Source organism: Brassica napus, chromosome A3 (assembly GCF_020379485.1).
Source record: "Brassica napus cultivar Da-Ae chromosome A3, Da-Ae, whole genome shotgun sequence".
Classification (NCBI taxonomy): domain Eukaryota; kingdom Viridiplantae; phylum Streptophyta; class Magnoliopsida; order Brassicales; family Brassicaceae; genus Brassica; species Brassica napus.
Genome location: NC_063436.1, coordinates 36,986,630 through 37,008,073, shown reverse-complemented (window position 1 = coordinate 37,008,073; position 21,444 = coordinate 36,986,630). Strand labels below are relative to the sequence as shown.

The following is a 21,444-nucleotide window of genomic DNA, read 5'->3' as shown; positions in this document are numbered from 1 at the left end:
GTCTTGATGAAACTTTATCTTACTACTAAGATGTTTAAGGGAATCATGATCAGTAAATAGTATGAACTCCTTGTGAAAAAGGTAATGACGACAGTGCTTAATAGCTTGAACGACTGCATATAGAACTCAACGTCATATCTACTGTAACGAGATTGAGAACCAATTAACCTCTCACTAAAGAAAGCAATGGGACAACTTCGTTGACTCAAGACAACACTGATGCATGTGTTTGAGGCATCACAATGTAATTCAAGCACCTGAGAAAAACCGGGCAACACCAAGATAGGAGCAGAGCTCAATCTGTGTTTGATAATGGAAAAGTCTCACGAAGCATCGTCGGTCCAAACAAACGACCCATCTCGACGAATACAATTGGTTAGAGGCGTCATTAGACTATTGAATTGTGGTATGAAACACATATTGAATGCTGCAAGACCATGAAAGCTCCTTGTTTCAGATAGTGTTGTTGGTGTCGGCCATGACTGAATGGCCTCTACTTTATCCGGGTCTATAGATAAGCCCTCAGAAGAAAAAATGTAGCCAGGGAAGTGGACTTTTGCTGAACCAAACTCACACTTTTTGAGTGTTTCAAAAAGTTGGTCATGTCGTAGAATCAAGAGGACTTCGCGGAGTGAAGAAGAAGTTCAGCTAGCACCATGCTAAATATAAGGATGTCGTCAAAATAGACCACTACGAATTTTCTGATATAAGGTCGTAGAGCTTGATTCATGACTCTCATGAAAGTACTTGGTGCGTTCGACAATCCGAACGACATTACAAGCCACTCGAAAAGTCTTTACGACTCTTTAATGATGTCTTCTATTCATCCCCATGCCGTATACGAATCTGATGTTAACCGCTTTTTAAATCCAGTTTAGAGAACACGGTTGCAGTACTAATTTGATCAAGTAGATTTTTCACTCGGGGAATAGGAAACCGATAGCGTACATTGATTTTGTTGATTACACGACTATCAAAACACATTTTCCACGAACCATCTTTCTTCGGTATAAGAAAAGCCTTAACTCTCAAGCAAAAATCCTTTAGCGAACAAATCTTCGACTTGACTTTTGAGTTTTCTCATGTTTTGTAGGACTCATGCGATAGTGAGCTCGGTTTGGAAGAATTGCATCTGGCACCAGGTCTATGCGATGTTGTGTATCACATTGAGGTGGGAGGCCGGGTAGTAAATCAGCGGGGAAGACATCGCTGAGTTCCTGAAGAATAGCATAAAATTAAGGCGGAACAGATTGTAATATTGATGGTGAATTCGTATTGATGAGAGAAAAGACGATCCCTTCTTCTCAAAATGTTGATTCGAATTGTTTGTGTTGAAGGAATATAACTAGCAAAGTTGGGACAGTTGATTGTCTGGTACAGAAGGCTAGAGAGTAAAATTGTGGTTTTGGAACCAAAAGCTATAAGTGTTACGGAAACCGTCGTGCTGAATTCTGCGATTAAATATTGATGGACGGCCTTCTAGAAGATGGCACACATCCATATGAGCAACATCAGACTGAATTTTATCCTTGTACGAATCACCCACAGAAAAAGAAATTAAGGCATGGCGAGTGATTAACAAATCCGTTTTCTGATCGAGCCATGCTAATTTATAAGGACAAGGATGGAGCTTTGTTGGCATGTGAAGCTTATTGACTACTTCCTTTGCAACAAAATTCTCACTACTCCCGTAATCGATGATGAACTTACAAAATTTACCACCAATTGTACATTTTGAATGAAAAAGGTTGTGATGTTGTGGATTTTGATCAATTACATGAGGTGCAAGACAAACACGGCGGAGCATTAAAGCTTTACTCGTATCTTTCGTAAGAACCTCTGTTTCCTCATGTGTGGCTCTGTTTTCTTCGTAGACAACTTCCACATCGTTTCCATAAGTATCAAGAAGAAATCCTCGTCGATTAGGCATTGGACAGTTTTATTGCCGATGCCCAATTTCACCACAAGAGAAACAAAGAAGGGAATTTAGGCGAGCTGGTCGATTGTCGAAGATATGAATGATAGATGTTTCTGTTTTGACATGACCTGCGTCTTCTGTTGCTGGTTTAGGTGTCTGTGTTTGAGTAGGTCATGACGGATGAGCAGTAGTCCAAGAGGAGAAGGACGTTTTGGTTTGAGCTTCGATAGTAAGAGCTTGCTGATGTGCTTCTGACAATGTTGACGTATGAAAAAGATTGATGGTGTGCTGGATTTGTTGTCGAAGTCCTGCTGTAAAACGCACCACAATTTTTCGTTCTGAGTCTTGGATATTAACACGAGTGATGATAAATTATGTTGAATAGTCCGCCACAGATCGTGTTCCTTGGCATATGGAACATGAGCTGGTCATTATTATAAGGTAGTAATGTTTTCTTGATTTTGGATTTTAATTTGTCCCATGCCATTACTTTTGGCTTGCCCAAGCGAGTCCGAGTTGCTTTTAGTTGTGTTCACAATGCTACGGATCTATTGCGGAACTTCATTGCAATAACATGAACACAATGAATGATCCATGGGAACTCTCTTGAACTCGAGAATCTCTTCAACAGTGACAATCCAATCAAGTAACTCTTTTGTTTTTGGGGTACCATGAAATTCTGGAATTTCAGACTTGAATCCACTTTCCCATTGATAATCATCAGCGGCTCCGTGGTCTACATTCCGTAAGAGTGGACAATTGTTGCGGAGTGGAGTAAAAGGGTTGTCTTCTTCTTCGGCGACATTACCAGGATTTGCTTGTAGAGGTCGCTGGACGGCGAGTGTGAAGAGAAGCGTTGATTGTGTGCTATCTGAGCTTGAAAGCTCAGCGATTGCATCACTGGTGATTTCTGCTCTGGGTCGAACAGGTGCTCATCGTGGTCTTGCCATGATGAATGGAAAAATTCGAGGAATGTAGCAAAGCTATTATACCAACATGGTGCTACCTACCAACGATAACTCAGCTCAAATTTAGGGTTTTTATCGAAAACCTCTAGAGACATGACTTCCTGGATTGATGAACCTAATCAAAATCAACACAAGGCTTTCGAATTGATAACATAATCGAATCAATGCAAGGCTTTATAAAAAAACTCTAGTTTTATTATATTTCAAAAACTGTGTCATAAAAGCCAAAGCACACGACTTATATAAGTCTTACTGGTCGGTTATAGAATTCCTAACCCTTATTAAAACAGGAAACTTAATAACTTAAAAGAAACATGACTTAAACAAGAAAAGGTAATTATAAAGAAAGTCGACATAGGTAGATAATGTGGTGGTGAATGTATTATGATGCTGTATTATTAGGTTTATTGACAATGCTGTATTATTATGATGTTTTTAGTAAATATTTTCTTAATCTGTGTATCCAAGTCTAAAATGACAATTAAAACGGAGGGAGTATAATAATCTCAATTTTTGCACTCATTTTGCTAATATCAAGATCGTCTTTCTTCTCCAATAAACTCTCAAGACATTAGAGGTACATACATTCTTCTCTTCTATTTTCTTTAGTTTATAACTTAGAAATATAATTCATTTTTGGTCTATACCCAAAAGCAAGTAACATGTATCTCTAAATGGGTAATATTACTTTTCTTTGATTCATTGAGGATTTTGATATGATGTTGCATTAAGATTTTGGACTATTTAAGTTTGTGAAATTTTTTATCGGGGTGATATAGACAACTGAGGCCCCAAGTTGGGCTGATCAAAATGAAGAACCGGAGGGATCAGAGAGATACCTGGAGGAAGAGAACATCAAAAGTGCGGCAAGAATTCCGGCAAGGCCAAAGCAAAGATAGGTGACTTCATAAGTCTCAAGTCAATGAAGAATCTTCTTGTGCAGTAGAAGAGATTAATTCTTGAAAATGAAAAGAAAAACCCTTTTTGTTCTCAAGATCTTAATCTATCATTGTATTTGTTATGAATAACATATTTTTTTAGTAAAGGTGTAAAAACCATACTTGGAAAAAGAAAAACAACATCAAAAGCAACATTTACATATAATCAGCCCAAAGCAACATTTACATATAATCAGTCGAAAGCAACATAGATAATTTCTCCATATTCAAAGAGCATAGCATATATATATATATATGAAAACACCAAAAGTAGACAGATTTTAAACCAAACCAAAAGTGTTCTCTCCACTATAAGTCATGTAGAGAAACCCATCTTCGTCTTTGTTCTCATCATTGCAGCTGCATAAATACATATACAAGCATTCATTGTTGCTTCGAGTTTGCAGAGAATTGTTTGCGCAAATTAACACCAGTGTTTTATGCGAACAAAACTAACAAAAACCAGTTTCTAATCACCAGTTGGAGGCAATGTGTTCTTGACAAAGACAAAGATTGCCTTTTCTGCACTCAGCTTGATTCTTTTACGGACAACATACACAAATTGCCCCACTGTCAGATCATCCGGTACAAGGTACCTGAATCACACAAACCCAAAAAAGTCACAGATCAATCTCAAGTACACTACTGAATTTTTCTTGTCGATATTGGGAACATCAAACTTCTCTCAGCTTTCTCTACAATCACCTGCAACATACACTTCATCTGTTAAAGAAGAAAGCTACATAGAAGAAGAATATACACATCAAAGCAAAGTATCAAAAAAGGTATTTATAGGAACTCTATCTGGATACTTGTCTCTGGTGCGAGAAGCTTCAATCTGTCTCCTCTCTGACATTACAAAATCCCAAAAGGATTGATTAATGATTATGACACAACACATTATAAAATAATACATTAGCAATTGATCAAATCTTAATCGAGTATATTTCTATCAATGATCTTACAAGCCAAATGGAAATCTAATCCTTTCAAGAAAGTAACAAAGATACATTCTTTCTAGTGATCGATCACTAACAAAAACCCCATGAAGAAAGGTAGATGAACACATTACAAACAACTTACCCAGTGGGTGTTCCGACTTGAAATATATATCAGCCATGGCGATTGATAATCTAATTCCTGATATCAATCAACAAAAATTGAAATCTGATATTCGATTAGTAATCTGTCGAAATCAAATCATCAAAAACCCATAAATAATGAAAATTAGAGAAAGCGAAGAAGACAACTCAATTAGGATGAAACTATGATATTTCTAATTATCGACACGTCGTCATCAGAAACTTTTTTTTTTTGCCATTTGTTCTATTGGATAACCGGAAACGTGTAACAGAAAATACGGTTTATATTAGTTTCGCTTCTTTTTTTTTTCATCTGAAAATATTCATTCATCTTGAAGAGTACAACCATTGTTACAAACTAATGTAAGATCAAGAACCTGGAGCTTGACAGGTTGCTGCTGTGGTGGAGTTTTGGTTCGTGTACATGTGTTACACATGGAGAGTAATGTGTGACACATGCTTCGGAGAATAAAAAGGAAACGTCAAGATGCGATGTTATGTGATATTTTCATATGCTTGGTTGACGAAATAAGCATTAAAGGAATGTTATTAGATCACAAATTGGAATATTTGGTGATGCTAAAATATAGGAAATATTATATTAGATAATAGGAAAATATTATTTAATATATATGGTGGCTTTACCTAAGATTAGGGTTAGAGCTTTCACGTGGTAATTCTGAGAGAGAAACACAAAGGGTTTTGGGGTTTCATAGCTGAGTGAATTGGTAGACTTGATCAACAGGTGTTGAGTCAAGTAAGTTGGGCTTGTTAGAAATCGATCTGTGTCGAGTTGTGTAATTCAGATCAAACAAGTCTGTAAGAGATTGTGTAAAAGATTTCTAATAAAAGATACACGAGTTCTTGGAATCACTTTGTGCCTTGTGTTTTCGCTGTATCTCGATTTTACATTTGGTATCAGAGCCGGACATCTAAACGAAGAAGAGTTCTTCGAACCAAGGTGAGATCCTGAGAAGAGAATATGGCGATTTTGGCAAATAATATGTTGTTGCTGAATGATGTGAATTATGGGTACTGGAAAGTGAGAATGAGAGCAAACTTACGTGGAGCTGATGAAGATATCTGGACAGTTGTTCCTTCTAGATGGGAAGAACCGTGTGTGATGCAAGAAGATGGCTTGAAGACACTTAAACCGAAGACAAAGTGGACTGCAACAGAGAAAAAACTTTCAAGGTTTAATGCGAAAGCACTGGATACAATCTTCAGTTCTGTAGATGGAAAGCAATTTGAGCTTATACAGGGATGTGAATCAGCTAAGGAGGCTTGGGATATACTACAAAATGCTTTTGAGGGTACTGCAAATTTTAGGAGGATAAGATTGGATTTTCTTGCATCACAGTTTGAAGACATAAGAATGACAGATGATGAGAAGATAGGAGATTTCAGTGCAAAGCTTAGCTCCATAGCCAATGAAGCACAAGTTTTAGGTAAAAAATACGAAGATGCAAAATTGGTGAAGAAGTTTCTGCGATGTTTGCCTACTAAGTTTGCAGCACATAAAGCAGCAATAAACTTGACGATGAACACTGATGAACTCAAGTTGCTGAGGTAGTAGGGATATTAAAGGCTGAGGAGATGGAACTGAAATCTAAGTTTTCAAAACCTGCTCAAGACTTTACAGTTACAGTTGAAGAAGACATCCAAAGAGCTCAAAAACTTGAAGAATCTATTCACCTGATGATTCAGAAACTTGAAGAAACCATGAATCTCTTGTATAAGATGTCCAACGACAAACTGCCTAAAGAAGAAGAAAAAAATAAAATGCAGGGAGCGGTGGACATGTCAAAACAGATTGTCCATCATTCAAGAGAAAAGAAATCAAGTGCAATGGATGTAATGGTTATGGACACATAAAATCAGATTGTGTGAACACAAAGAAGATGAAGAAGAGGAGAATTTGCAATGACAAAAAGCCAGAAAGAAAAGAAGATGCTCTAAATTTTGTGGCTCTTCATGGAGCTATAGGGTCTGGAAAAGACATCATTAAAGGTGAATTTCGTGCGTCGTGTGTGTCACACACCAACTCCGATGTGTCACATAGTGATGCAGAAAGTGATATAGATGTGGATCTTCTAGCTGAGTATCAGGTTCTGTTTGGTCAATTTGCTAAACTCAGTGAAGAAAATATTCAGCTGATCAAAGATACAACAATGCTGAAAGCAAAAGTGAACATTTTAGAGTTGGAAACCAACAATAAATCTGAGACTGGAGTGTCAAAAGAAGAGAAGGAGTCTGATCCACATAGTTCACAAAAGAAAATCTCTGAGCAGGCCTACAATCTAAAGAGTATGGAGACTAAATATGATCCGACGAAACAGCTATTGAATGAGGAACGCGAGAAAAGTCAGCTGCTGCAAAGAGAACTCAGTGAAAATTACAAAAAGTTAAGGATGCTGAACAGAGGATCTGAAACTTTAGATCATATATTATCAGTTGGACAACCTCCAAAGGTGAATTGGGGCTTAGGATACAAGGGTGCTGCTCCAAAAGATCAAGCTATTCCAGTTGATGTTATCAAGTTTGTAAAAGGTACTCCATCTAACCCTGAAAGTAGCTCGAAAGCTGAGAAAAGACATACATTACACCTGTGAAAAAAGAACCTAATGATCAGACAAAACTACACTCTCCAAAGTCTGCAATAACTAGGAAGAATGGTTGTTTGTTTTGTGGGAATCATGGTCATAAGGTTGATTTCTGTTATTCTCGAAGACACCAGATTGAGCGAGCTTGGTGGATGAACCTTTGTTATGTGGAACCTAGAAGGTATGGATATGTATGGATAGCTAAGAAGGATCTGTATCCCAAGTTTACGAAAGGTGTGTCACACGAGCATACCAATGTGTCATACACTCGAATGGTTGATCAAAATACTGAACTTGAAGAACCAGTTCGATGGCGAAGAAGGAGTTGAGGGTTTTGATGGTCCAACAAGTATCATGAAGTTTTTCACAGTGTTTTCCACTCAAGCAGGGGGAGATGGTACTTGATTCAGAGGGAGTTTAAGTTAATACTTTGATGGGATGTATGATGCATATTGTGCTTAGAGGTTATTGAGCTTGAGTTGTAAAACTCAGTGAAAAAGGGGGAGAATGTAATATCAAGAACTTGGCGCTTGACAGGTTGCTGCTGTGGTGGAGTTTTGGTTCGTGTACATGTGTTACACATGGAGAGTAATGTGTGACACATGCTTCGGAGAATAAAAAGGAAACGTCAAGCTGCGATGATGTGTGATATTTTCATATGCTTGGTTGACGAAATAAGCATTAAAGGAATGTTATTAGATGACAAATTGGAATATTTGGTGATGTTAAAATATAGGAAATATTATATTAGATAATAGGAAAATATTATTTAATATATATGGTGGCTTTACCAAAGATTAGGGTTAGAGCTTTCACGTGGTAATTCTGAGAGAGAAACACAAAGGGTTTTGGGGTTTCATAGCTGAGTGAATTGGTAGACTTGATCAACATGTGTTGAGTCAAGTAAGTTGGGTTTGTTAGAAATCGATCCGTGTCGAGTTGTGTAATTCGGATCAAACAAGTCTGTAAGAGATTGTGTAAAAGATTTCTAATAAAAGATACACGAGTTCTTGGAATCACTTTGTGCCTTGTGTTTTCGCTGTATCTCGATTTTACAACTAAAGCCCATAGAACAGGCAACTAGAACCCATACAGGGCAGCTTATATAATCAAGGAGCAAGAACACACACATACATTACTACAAAAGAAAATTCCAAACCCCCCATGATAGTAGTACACTAAGCTTGCAATAGCTTCTGAACGAGATTTATCATTGTCGCCCTCGGACGACCGAACAATAACATCAACCTCTACAACACCGAGAGCACACCTCTCCAACTAACGAAACCAGACTTTATAACCCGGCAAGATAGATCCGCTCTAGGACCACATTCTCTTCCGGATACGGCAGCGACACAACTTCATTGCGTCCAAGCTACGCCTCAATAAAAGCCTTACAAAGAACACTCCAATCTCAACAGATCTGGAGATCAACGAGGTCAAACCCGTTAGCGACCACCAACCACACAACAAGAGGCCGGTAGCTACAAACTGGAAAGCGTTCACACCATCATCAAAACCCGAAAACACTACAAGCTTATGACCAAAAATCACCAAAGGGTCCACTAATTTTCTGAGAGAGATAACAGCCAAAAAGATATCTAAACTTCATGAAACGCACATAACTAAAAATAAAACTAGATCTACTTGCTGGATAAGAAGCCGGAACAGAGCCCACAGCCTTTAGAGACAAGATCCACAAGACTCGTTACCACCACCCCCACAACGACCCGTTTCAGACGAAGAACCAAGGACGAGTGTTTCACGCGATTCACGCGCCTACACGAACCTGACCGTGCGGTTAAACGGAGGCGGATAGATCTGAGCCATCAGGATAGGAAGCCACTGGTAGGGTCGAGAGAGTCACTGCTGCATCATCACCTCTTCAGATCTAGGGCTCAAACACCAACATTGAACCGGAGCTCAAACGGTGGACCGTTGCTTCATCATACAACAAGGAGACCGAGGACCTAACAAAGAAACAGAACACAAGGACAGGCTCAACGCCGTGGCTCGAGAGCCAACGGACGCCGGCCGAGCAGAAACCATCGGCTGAGTTTTCTTCTTCGGGGGAGAGAGGAGAGAGCGTTTAGGAAGAGAGAGGGTTTTTTTTTTGTTTTTTTGTTATGTATAATATTTTTATTAGTTTCGCTTCTTATTCGTTATTTTCTTGTGTCACTCTTTAATTTTATTTTCCAACTTGAGTCAACGTCACCATTTATTTGTATATTAGAAGAGAAAATGCCAAACATAAATAAAACATACAAATATAACTAGGGTAAAACCCTCCCTACGTATTTAAATATATTTAAAATGTTTAATTCATTTCTAGCTAAAAGTTAAATTAATTTTTATATTTTTATCACGTCAAATTTGTCTATTTATTTTAAAAACCATAAACTTAGTTAAATATAATCTAATTATTTTACAGATAAAATTACAAATCATAAAATATATTTTTTAAAATTTTGTTGTAATTTAGTTTTTAACGATATGTCACTTCGACTATTTTTAACAAAGAAAAATCTAACTAATAGTTGTAGTGTTAATCATGTTATATTTTCAAAAATTGCCGTTCACTTTTATACACAATCCACACACAAAAAGTAAAAGAGTATTATTGTAAATTAAGCTTGTTATCATCTGCTTTTGTCGTGGAAATTCATCCTCGTCGATTCGAAAGAACCGTTTTTTTTCTCCAAGAAAAGTAGTGAGTTGGAGAAGAGTTTGGAAGTCTTTTCAAGCGCTTTCATCGCATAGTTTTCTCTTCTCCTTCGCCTTTCTTCTCGCTCTCAAGTTTGATCATGTTCTTTCTCAATCATGGTGGTCAGTTTCTTTCTTTCTTTTTCGTAATTTCAGTCTTTACTTCTCTTTGGTATATCCAAAGTTGGGATAATTATCTGCATCAGCTGATGGGTTTTTTTGATATTGAGTTTTGACTTAAGTTTAGTTTGGGTAAGGTACAAACTATAAAAATTGGATCCTTGTATGTTTAGTGGTGTCTAAAGTAGAAGTCTTTATCATCCTTTGGCTCTGTTTTTATTTCTGCAGATTTATATTTACACCTTTATGGCTGTTTCATGCTGTGATTTCTCGTGGTAGATTTTGTTGTCTGCTCCATCTATGACATCTTTTGTGGTTATCACCTTTGCTCTTTGTTAGCATCATGTTGTTTGTATCTTTTAAGGTTCTGGTTTGTGGCAGTGGGCTCCTTTTCATTCTGTTATGGCAACACCACTGCTTGTTGCTTTTGTGATCCTGCTATGTGTACATCTTGAAGATCAATATGGTACCCTTTAAGTTGTAATATTAATCGCGGCTGGTGTGTTTGTTTATGATATATTTGGTTGTGTCCCTGACTCCTTGTGTTGCAGTTGTTTATGACAGATTTGGTTGTGTCCTACCGTTGCTTGCGTTCGGGTAGCAATTTTGGGACTAGACTTGGTTTCTTAGTTATAGTTCAATACAGCTTACCATCATTCGAAAAAGTTGTAACTCGTTATGTTTTCTTTTCTTTTTGTTCTTAGGGAAGAATGATTCTTGCTCATTTGTTTGATGAGCTGAAAGGACTGAAAACAATCACGTGTATGAATTGGTGGTCTGAGATTATTGGAGATAAAAATGATTCTTGGGAGTTAGACTCTTTTACCAACATGTGTACTTGTGACTATTTTACCTTCAATAGCTCGTTCTGCCATATGAGTCATGATGGGTATTGTCCCATTGCAGAGATATTTGTAGCCATGTGCTTGAGAGCGAGATTAGCAGTCCCTTCATATAAAAATATTTAGAAATAATAAAAATGTAAAATTGTACATTTTTTAGATAGATGCCCTGTTCAAAAACGCGGCCGCCTAGCCGTCTGCTACCCGGATATCTCCTGCAGCAATTTTGATACAATCGCCAAACAAAATGGGACGCCAATTAGAAGGCCCATTTAACTGATTAGGCAGCCCATTAACCAATTAGGTGGCCCAATCAATAACTAATCGGTCAAATTATATAAACCTAAGTTATAAGTTGTTAAAGTATATATTGGGCTATAGAAGAATTATGAAGCCCAATTACTTTACCCTTTCTATAGTATCTGAAATATATATTTATAGAGTCAGATTTTGTCTCATTTTTCATCTATAACCGATGTGGGACTTTTGAACATCAATACTAACAATACGAAAATAAATAAATTGAAGTCAAGAAGCATCGAACCCAGGTTATTCGGTGCGGAACATGAGACTCAACCACTAGAAATAAATGAATCTTTGGTAGTAGAATGCAGAGCTTAATATATAGACATATACAAATAATAAACATTCAAAAACTAGTCTAGAATAATTAGTTTTTCAAATGTATGGTATTAACATATGCTAACAAATAATTTTGTTCAACCAATAAATATAAATTTCTTTGATAACATACAAAAAACTATTACGTTCTAATATATTTATATTTTATATTTAAGTTAAACATTATAATAAAATAAAATAATAATAAAACTAATCCCCGCATATACCCCGCTTATTCTCCAATTTTTTGATAACTCACTAGGCCCGGAGTGGCCGCCCGACTAGCGCCTAGCATAGTTCCGAACAGAGGATATATGTTTAACGTAGTATTTTTATTTCTTATATTGTATATTTAATAAAAAATAGAAAAATATATGTTTAATGTAGTATTATCATTTCTCATATTGTATGTTTACGTATTATTATTTTTTCTTATATTGTATATTTAGTTATTCTCTTCTTTTTTTGTTTTATATCAAATGGTAATGTTACGATTGATGTTTAATGTAATATTTCTATTTCTTCTATTGTATATTTACTTATTTTTTGTTTTTCTTATATTGTATATTTACTTCTTCTAATTTTTTGTTTTTATATCAAACGGTAATATTACAATATATGTTTAATGTACTATTTCTGTTTCTTCTATTGTATATTTACTTTTTCCTTATTTTTTCTTATAATGTAAAATACTACATGTTCTATTAGCATGTAAGGCTTACTGCACAAGAAATCAACATCAATCTTCATTTTTCCAAATAATTCGTCTTCACCATATGTCGCATATTTCAGCTTCTTTAGTAATTTATGTGTTGATGATTTGTACACCATTATATAACTCTACTAGGAGGTTGTCCGCGCTTCGAGAAGAATATTGTTTTATTGTTCTTAAATATGATTTTTTGATGACAGTATTTATTTTTGAAGAGCATTATTTGATGTTTTATTATGTTATGTAGTAGTAGGTAATAAGTTAATATATTATGTTTTTGTCTTTTTAATAATGTGTTGTTGTATGCATAATACTACTTGTTAGTGGTGAAGTGAGTTTCTGATGTAAAACATATTGAATTTCAATAACTTTGTCTTAGGCATTTGTTGATTTTAAGATTAACAACATCAAAATTGTATTTTAATTTTCCACATTTTTGAATATTACTCTTTTAAGTGTTTTTTGCACTCTCTCCCATCTTTTGGCCTTGAGCCATCACCATCTATGTATTTCGTTTACCTCTCTTGTGTGCAGTGCTTCTCACCATCACTCAGAAAAGACTCACTTCCATGCTCTTGTTTTTCCTCACCTTCTTTTTCTGTGATATTATCTGGTATTTGTTATAGATCATGCATATTAGTTCCATGTTGTGCGGTTGTTTCTTACGGCGTTGTATGTTATTTCGGTCAGTATTGGTCCTCTTTTTCCTTAGGTTTTGGCTACGATTAGAAACTACATATCGCTGGGTTGGGTCAGAGTTTAGTTGTCATTGATGTTGTTTTACTCGTTGCTGGTTTGGCGTCAATAGTCTCTGTTCGTCTTGGTTTTCAAGACGGGTTTTTGGTGATCTAACTTCTATGTTCTTTTTAATAGCTCGAGGATGGCTCCATGGTTTCTTGATTTCATTTTGTCTCTTTTTATCTCTTTGTTCTCTCATCTTGTTGCACCTTTCATCGGTGATCACGTCTCTTGTGGCTCTCTCCCTTTCGCCATATTTGCTACTCCAGGTTTGGATAGTGTTTTTTTTTTCTGTGTATGCTTTGTACATTTGGAAGGTTGTTTATGGTCTCAAGCTTAAGCTTTGGTTTCTCGGTGGTTGGCTTCCCTTCTCCCTCACTCAGTTTGTTTATCTTCTTCTCATGCATCCGTTAACGTTAGAGTAGGTGTGCAGAGTTATTCTTTTGGAGCTTTGTTTTTTTTCTATTTAGAGTTTTGTGATTCTTCCCAGGCATGAGCGCTTCCTATGTGCTTGTTTAGTTTGTGAGGTGCTCTCTTAGCTGGTGGTTGTGCTTCCGGTGCTTTAGACATGCGTCCTTTTTTCTCGTGGTGACTTTGTTCTTCCGATGATTTTTTTTTTCTGACCCGTTTTCTTTGTTTATTGCGCTGGTGCTTGATCGCGATCCTTTGTGTTCCGGGGATTGCTTTATCTCATATTTTATCTTTTTACTTTTTTCTGAAATCTTTTTGTTCTACCCAAGACATTTGATGGTAAGATGAGATAGGCTAGTCTTCTTTGTTGATTTTTTTTAAGCTTCAAACCTTTATTGAGTTAGTGTTACTATGGTATTTTTTTTTCCTCTGAGTGTGGAAGTTTTATGTTTAGATTATGTATTGCACTCTAATTTCTTCTTAGTAGCTTGGTCATTTTATATTTTTAATAGTTAAATAAATATATAATTTATAAAATTAAATAATAGAAAATGGTAAAAAAGTAGTAAAATAACAAAAATTTATGCTATGTTTAGTTGTGAATAAATTAAATATGTAAAATATATTTCTATTATTTTATTTATTTCTTTAGTCATCTTGAATTTTAGTGAACAATAAAAAAATTATCAAACTTCATACGATAATAGTTAGTGCAAAAATGATTAGATAGTTCACGATTAGAAAGTACTTGGCCAAATTGTAATAATGTAAGATAAGACGGACCTAAAATATAAACAAAATACATGGACGACACGTGTCGCAAAAACTCCCTGCCATTTGTCAGAAGAAGGGAAAAACTAACTTTATATATATATAGACTTGTCCTTTGAAATATCAATAAAATCTGTTTAGACGTTAAAAAGCTTATTAAGTTTGGTTCTTATTATTTTATTGGGGTTAATTTGCTGAGTAGCCAATTTCTAAAGATAAATTTAAAATATAACGGTTATTTTGACATTATTAATTCACTAATATTTAGCTCACGATTGAGTTGGTTATACTCTTCCCATTTGAAAGTACTCGATAACATATAGATTGAATGGATGACGTCTTCGCTTCAAGGTATAAACATGATTGAAACACCACTATTTTCTATCAAATCACGTAATACTGCTGACGTCACTCACTTATTTACTGCATACATTTATATTGTAGGCGTTAAAAAAGGATGGTGCCATCTCAAATGAGGAATGGCATGGATTCACGCTTTATGGGACCACACTGATTGTGCCTGAAACAACCTGGAATATACATCCGCGTGATTTGAAAGTACATGAGTGTTCTATTCAATATCGCTCAAGTGGTATAGGACTCCAACCCCAACCCCTAAATACCAAATCTTGTCCAACCCGAATCCCAATTTCTAAATACTAAAATCTAAACCTTAATCACTAAAGTGTAAACCAAATATAAACTATAAATATGCTTCCAATATTTTCAATAAATAAAAATCTGAAATAGTATATGATATTTTGTAACATTAAACTATACTATATAAAAATGAAAAGTAGAATAAACTTGTGAGTTACAAAGTGTTAATAATGAATTTTTCAAATAACCAAATTTCCAATAAAGAGAATATTATGATATAAAATCTTCATAGTTTGTCATAATATACTTTAAATGTAAAATATAATCAGTATAAACAGAATAACAGAAATTTAAAGTCTACAATTGTGTGTGTATAGTTAACGAAATGATAAAATAGAGTTTTGCAATTTTATAAGTTTTATTGTAACGAAACGATATGATTTTCTATTTCACATGTATGATCTGTCTATATACATACACATGATCTAATCAATTCACTACAAGAAAAAGGTTTTCTTAGCAGATAAAAAACGCTATCTATCGATACGATAGCGGTTTTTGAAACGATGTATCATCGCCCATCATAGTAGGTTAAGCATTTTAAATAGCGCTTTTTTACACTATTATCTTATTGTTATATACGATAGCGCTTTTTTGTATGCAATTAAATATTTTTTAATAGCATTTATTTTTTGTTATTATTTACATTAAAATAATTAAATTTTAAAATTATTTATTTTTATTTAATTATTTAAAAATAAAAAAATAAAATAGAAATCAATTTATAAAAATTAAAATTTTGTTTACATAGTTTACAATTACAAATTACAATCATTAACTAACCCTAATTAAACCAATTTACTATAGCTAAACCTATCTAAACCTAACCAAGTTCTTTCTCAATCTTAGCCGCCACCGAAAGGGTAAGGACGATGGCGAGCTTGGAACCATACTTCTCCGACTCTTCTTCTTCTCCAACATATTTCTTCTATCACTTCTTAGCTTCAGATTCTCATCTTCTTCTTCTCTCACATTGGCTCTTCAATTTCCTCCATATCTTCTATACCATCTTCGACGCCGTTGCAATGTCTTCTCCGACACCTCTTATCATGTGTTCTCCACAACCTTGCTCTGATTCTCCAAGCTTAGACTGTTTGCTAGAATTGGTCGTACTAATGATAGTTTGAACGGATTGAAACTGAAAATTCCACCTTTTGATGGTAAAAATGATCCTGATGCTTTTCTTGAGTGGGGAAGGAAAATTGAGCATATGTTTGATTGTCAAAACTTTTCTGAACTTAGGAAAGTAAGACTTGCTGCTACTGAATTCTCTGGCTATGCTATTAATTGGTATGATCAGTTTTGATCCACAGGAGGAGAATAGGTGAACGGCCGATTGAGACATGGGACGAGCTTACCCTACTAATGAGGAAATGTTTCGTGCCTGCTCACTATCACCGCGACCTCCACCAGAAGCTAAGACGCTTGCTTCAAGGAATTGGTGCTGTCTTGATGCAGGATAGGAAACCCATTGCTTACTTCAGTGAGAAGCTTGGAGGTGCCACACTTAACTACCCCACCTACAACCAGGAGCTATATTTCTATGAAGAAATATGTATTTGAGTTCGACATAGAAATATGTATTTTATTATAATATTATAATTATTTTCTAAGATAATACTATTTTGTATCAAATGGATGAAAAATATTTTGTGTCACAAAAGAATTACAAATTAATTAATTTTTATATAGTATGATTTTTGAAAGATATTTTCTATTTACTTTTCATCAAAAAAAATTATAAAAGAAATATGAGAGATAAAAATGATGGAGTATGGTGTTGAATTTTATTAAATGAAACTATTGTAAGTGAAAATGTTAAATGAAAATTGAATGAATAAGTGAAAAAGAAAAAGATGTAGAATCTTAAAAATTGTAAATTACGGTGTCGAATAATTACAACCATTACAAACCTGATAAGAAACTTTTGAGTTCTTGAATTTTGAAGTTGAGAAGATTTCAAACATTCTTTTTACAAAAAAAAAAAAACAAGATTTAAAATATTCTTTTAAAATAAAATAATCGAGCACATTAAAGATGAAACTGATATCAAGAGCCAAGTAAAACGACAAAAAGCTCAGCAAACTGAAATATCTGGTGAATGTTTACACATTTATACAATTTTACAATATGATATATATACCCAGTTAAGGAAATATCATAAAAAAAAACTTCTTTCAGCCATAATGATAGTTGTTTTAAATTTATGTTAAATTATTCTTATTTTGTTAGTGTTTTGGTTTGTTTTTTTTTATAATCGTTGGGACCTGGCGACCGAGGTCAACCGACTAATTTAACGAGGCCCGTAGCAGCCACATATTCTTATCATTTAAGGCAGCCCGGGTGGCCAATGGGAATCAAACTACTACGGGTTCGCTATATTAGGATTGTCTCTCAAGTGCCACTAGCCCAAACCCATTGGTTAGCATTGAGAATGTTTGTACTTGTACAAAAAATTAAAAGTCGAAAGCAAACCTAAGCAAAAAAAAAAAAACAGAGGAAAGCTTAAATTTAAAACTTCAGGAGCTTAGATGATTCATCATTCATGCGTCAACCAGATTGTCATTAGGTTGTTGAAGATACAGCGTTTCTTTCTTGTCAAAATAGCGTTCCTGACTTGTCTATCAATCTCTTTGAAGCTTACAGCTGGTGGTGTTGGTGCTCCATTGTGTAGGCGGTTGTTTCTCTCACGCCAGAACCTGTATATGACAGCTTGAACTGCAAGCTTACGAAGGGTAGGAGGACAGTGAGAGACCTTCAAGCTAATCCAAGAAAGAAGGGCCTCCCAAGTGTGGAACAGGACGGCCTGTATCCAAGCCTACGAATCACCAGTTTCCAAATCTGCTCAGCATATGCGCATCTCAAAAAACAGGTGATCACGAGTTTCATGATAGTGATTGCAGACACAACAACATGTATCAATCTGAAGCCCCCATGAAGCAAGACGAGATCGCGTTGGAAGCCTATTAAGCTGCGCCACCCACATAATAAAAGCATGGCTAGGGATGTGGCCTTTGAACCAAACCTTGTCTGCCCACTCCTGTTTTTGTCCCCGGGGCCTTAATGATTCCCAAGTGTGTTTTGCAGAGAAATCTGACAGGTCCATATCATTGGCAGTCCAAGAGTAAGTGTCAGGAGATAAAGCAAGAGAAGGTAAAGGTATCGAGCAAAGCATGATCTGGAACTCTTCTGCTGCGGGCGATCTAGCTGGCCGTAGAGTCCACCCATGATCTGAGCATGCATCTGCCACGAAAGAGGTAAAGAGAACACTACAAGAAAACAGGCGGATCCCGAGGGAAAATATCGTCGGGAATCGGTAGGGAATCGACATTCCCTACCGATTCCCGACGAAACGTGTCGTCGGCCCTATTTCGTCGGGAATTGAAAAGCGGTCGGGAATCCGTAGAGTAAAGCCGACTAATCCCGACAGGTTACCTACAGACCCTTTCCCGACGGATTACCAACGCATAGTGCCGTAGGTAAAAGCTCGTCGGTAATCAGGAAGATTTCCCGACCGAAGAAATCCGTCGAGTAATACCGACCGATAAATCCGTCGGGACCCATGAACCTGAACCTGTCAAGAAGATCGAGATTTCCCGACGGAACTAGTCGGTCGGTAACAATTCACATTCCCGACGGGAAATTTCGGTCGGGAATTACCGAGATTACCCGACCGCTTGTTTCCGTCGGGAGTATCCGAAATTTTTTATTTTGATACATTTTGCAATTTTTTCTAATTATTTAAAACAATTCGTATTGAAATTATTATTTTAAAACTAATAGTATTAAACATAATTTTAAAAGTAGTCAATATATACATTACAAGTTTGAAAATAAAATAAAAACTAAAAATCTTCTCCAAAACGATTCTTTAGTTTATCCATAATTGTCTCGGTGAGACTCTTGGTTACTTGTAGCTCAGCCCGGATCTCAGCATTTTCGGTCTTCAATAACGCAATCTCCTCGTCTTTGTTCTTGATCTGTTCCAGGAGGTCTTGAACAGGATAAGGGCAATGAACCGAAGAAGATGATCCATCATTGATTGAACGACCTATCCCAACGTATCGACCTTTTTTCTTTGGAACAGCCTGCATGAAAACTAAATAAGTTATAATAACTTAGATATTATGTGTAACATGAGAAAATACTTAGAAAACATACCTCAAGAACAAGGTTGTTTAGTTGCTCCAAAGTTACGGTGTTGGAGAAAGCAAAAGATCCATCTTCAGATTGAGAATTTTGGGTTGAGATGATGTCATCTGCTCTGGTCTGGACAATACAAGATCGCAGACATCCTTTATAAGCGAATCCTGAATTTCCCCAGTCTGTTTGTTGGTGTGAGCAGACTTCAATAGAGCGAAAGCATCAACGGGGTTACCCTCGTTCGCTACCATCAAACCAAAACATATAAAATTAATACAATTACTTAAACTAATTTAAATTAAACTTTTAAAACTTACTAGTTCACGTTCTCGAGAAAGTAAACTAGTTGAGCCAAGGTTGTGGACATAAGCTCCTTTCCCGCCACGGTCGCTACGCTTGTTCTTCGAGTTGGTTTCCGACTGGGCCTTTGTTTCTGGTTTCCCCCAATGAACTATCAACTCCTCCAAAACGGTCAGGCTGACGTTCTTAGGGGGTCCCAGCCTCCCACACTTTTTTCCACTCACTGATTCTACCGCTGTAGTATCTAGTGGCGTATCGATCAAATGAGATCTTCACTCTCCCAGTCAATCCTGAATCCCAATTGTACTCTTGCTACAAATGCAATTAAAAAGAAGAAATTTAATGTTAGAAATATAAAGATAAAAAATGAAGTATTTACAAATATAAAAACTCTACCGCAAATTGCCGAAACCAGAGGTCCCGGTAACGTGGAGGAATCTCTGCATATGTCGGCCAACCTTTCGGTAGCAAACCAGAGTAAACAATTCTCAGAAGACTTTTGCTGACACCACTCTCTGATAATCCAAACCTGGAAAACGAAAAAAAAAACATAATTAGTTGTAAACTTATTTGATATAAAACAATTAAGTACTTTTAGAACTGAAAAATTACCAAGTGGTGTTTGGAATGGTTTTATAATTAGGATTGAGACGTGGAAGGGTTTCTCGGCCAGGTTGCCGGATCAACTCGTCAATGTCCATGTTAGTCGGCAATGGCTGTCCATCCTAGAAGGTGCGGATGGTGATTCCCGAGATACAAAAGGCGCTGAAGAACTACTACTAGTACCTCGAGATAAAGGACGTCGAGACTGTGTAGGTGTTCCAGACCTTTAGAGAAAAAAATTGGTTACCATCAATCAAAACAAACAATAACAACACAATTCGGAAATTCAAAGCTCCGAGTCAATCCTAAACTAACGAAAACCAAGGAAAACCTTAACAAACAAAACAATAACAACACAGTCCGTAAAATAAAAATTCCAAAATCATCCAATCCAACATCCTAACAACAATCTAACATAATATATAAATAAGGAATCAAATCTTACATGATTTTAGTGGAGATTTGGGATGAGATGAGTGAAAAGGGAGAAGAAAACCCTTTGCTTTCCGTCGAATAGAGAGAGACGCGACATATGGTTTGAGAGAGAGAGAGAATAATGGGCAAGGAAAAGAAATTCCCATTTTAATATAAAAACTTTCCCGACGGCGTTTTTCTCTCGCGAATCCGTAGGTAATTTTCACCGAAAAAATTGGCGGTGATCGTTCCCGGGTTTATTTCGTCGGGTATCCGTGGGTACTTGCACATCAATTCCTCACGGATTACCTACGATCTACCTGCTGCGCACCTTCGGATTTCCTACGGCTTGGGATTTCGGTGTCTTTTAACCGTTATAATTTGGTTCTCAATATTGTTTGTGGGTTATACAAACCATATATATGATTGTAAACCAATTTGTCAATAATCCACTGTCAACCGAATCCGTAAGAATACATTACGTTAAATGCCGTATAACATATATAAGATGTTGTGTTATTAACATTTTTAAGTATTGAGCGTTTAACACTTTCATCATAATTTTTTAACTCTTTATATGATCTGATCTACTTGTAAGTAGGTAATCAATCATTCGGTTTGTGTAAAATTGATGTTAAAATAATTGAAACCACAAACTCTGGGGAATCCGTCGGTAATTCCTGACCGATTGCCTACGGATTTAAAATATCTACGTATTCCCTACGAATTGCCGACAGATTATGTTTTATTGATTTTAAAAGACATACAAATTAAATAAGTGATTATAAAATGGGATATCATAAAAATGGTTTTTAAAGACAACCATATTATATTAGTGATTATAAATGGGATTTCATAAAATTGATTTTAAAATAAAAATAACCATTTTTTAAATAA

General features: G+C 35.9%; 2 long non-coding RNA genes across 2 annotated transcripts; both read right to left on the bottom strand.

The window, feature by feature from the left end:
* Nucleotides 1-3,960: 3,960 nt before the first annotated feature.
* LOC106429551 lies at nt 3,961-9,672 on the bottom strand. The gene is made up of 3 exons (XR_001285816.3): nt 9,299-9,672; nt 4,908-4,964; nt 3,961-4,673 (listed from the first exon to the last, which is right to left on the bottom strand). It is a non-coding gene; the product is annotated as an uncharacterized LOC106429551 (long non-coding RNA).
* A 9,165-nt stretch (nt 9,673-18,837) lies between these two features.
* LOC106429543 lies at nt 18,838-20,944 on the bottom strand. Its single transcript, XR_001285811.3, has 6 exons — nt 20,579-20,944; nt 20,143-20,357; nt 19,927-20,059; nt 19,548-19,842; nt 19,249-19,474; nt 18,838-19,175 (listed from the first exon to the last, which is right to left on the bottom strand). It is a non-coding gene; the product is annotated as an uncharacterized LOC106429543 (long non-coding RNA).
* Between the last annotated feature and the right edge of the window lie 500 nt (nt 20,945-21,444).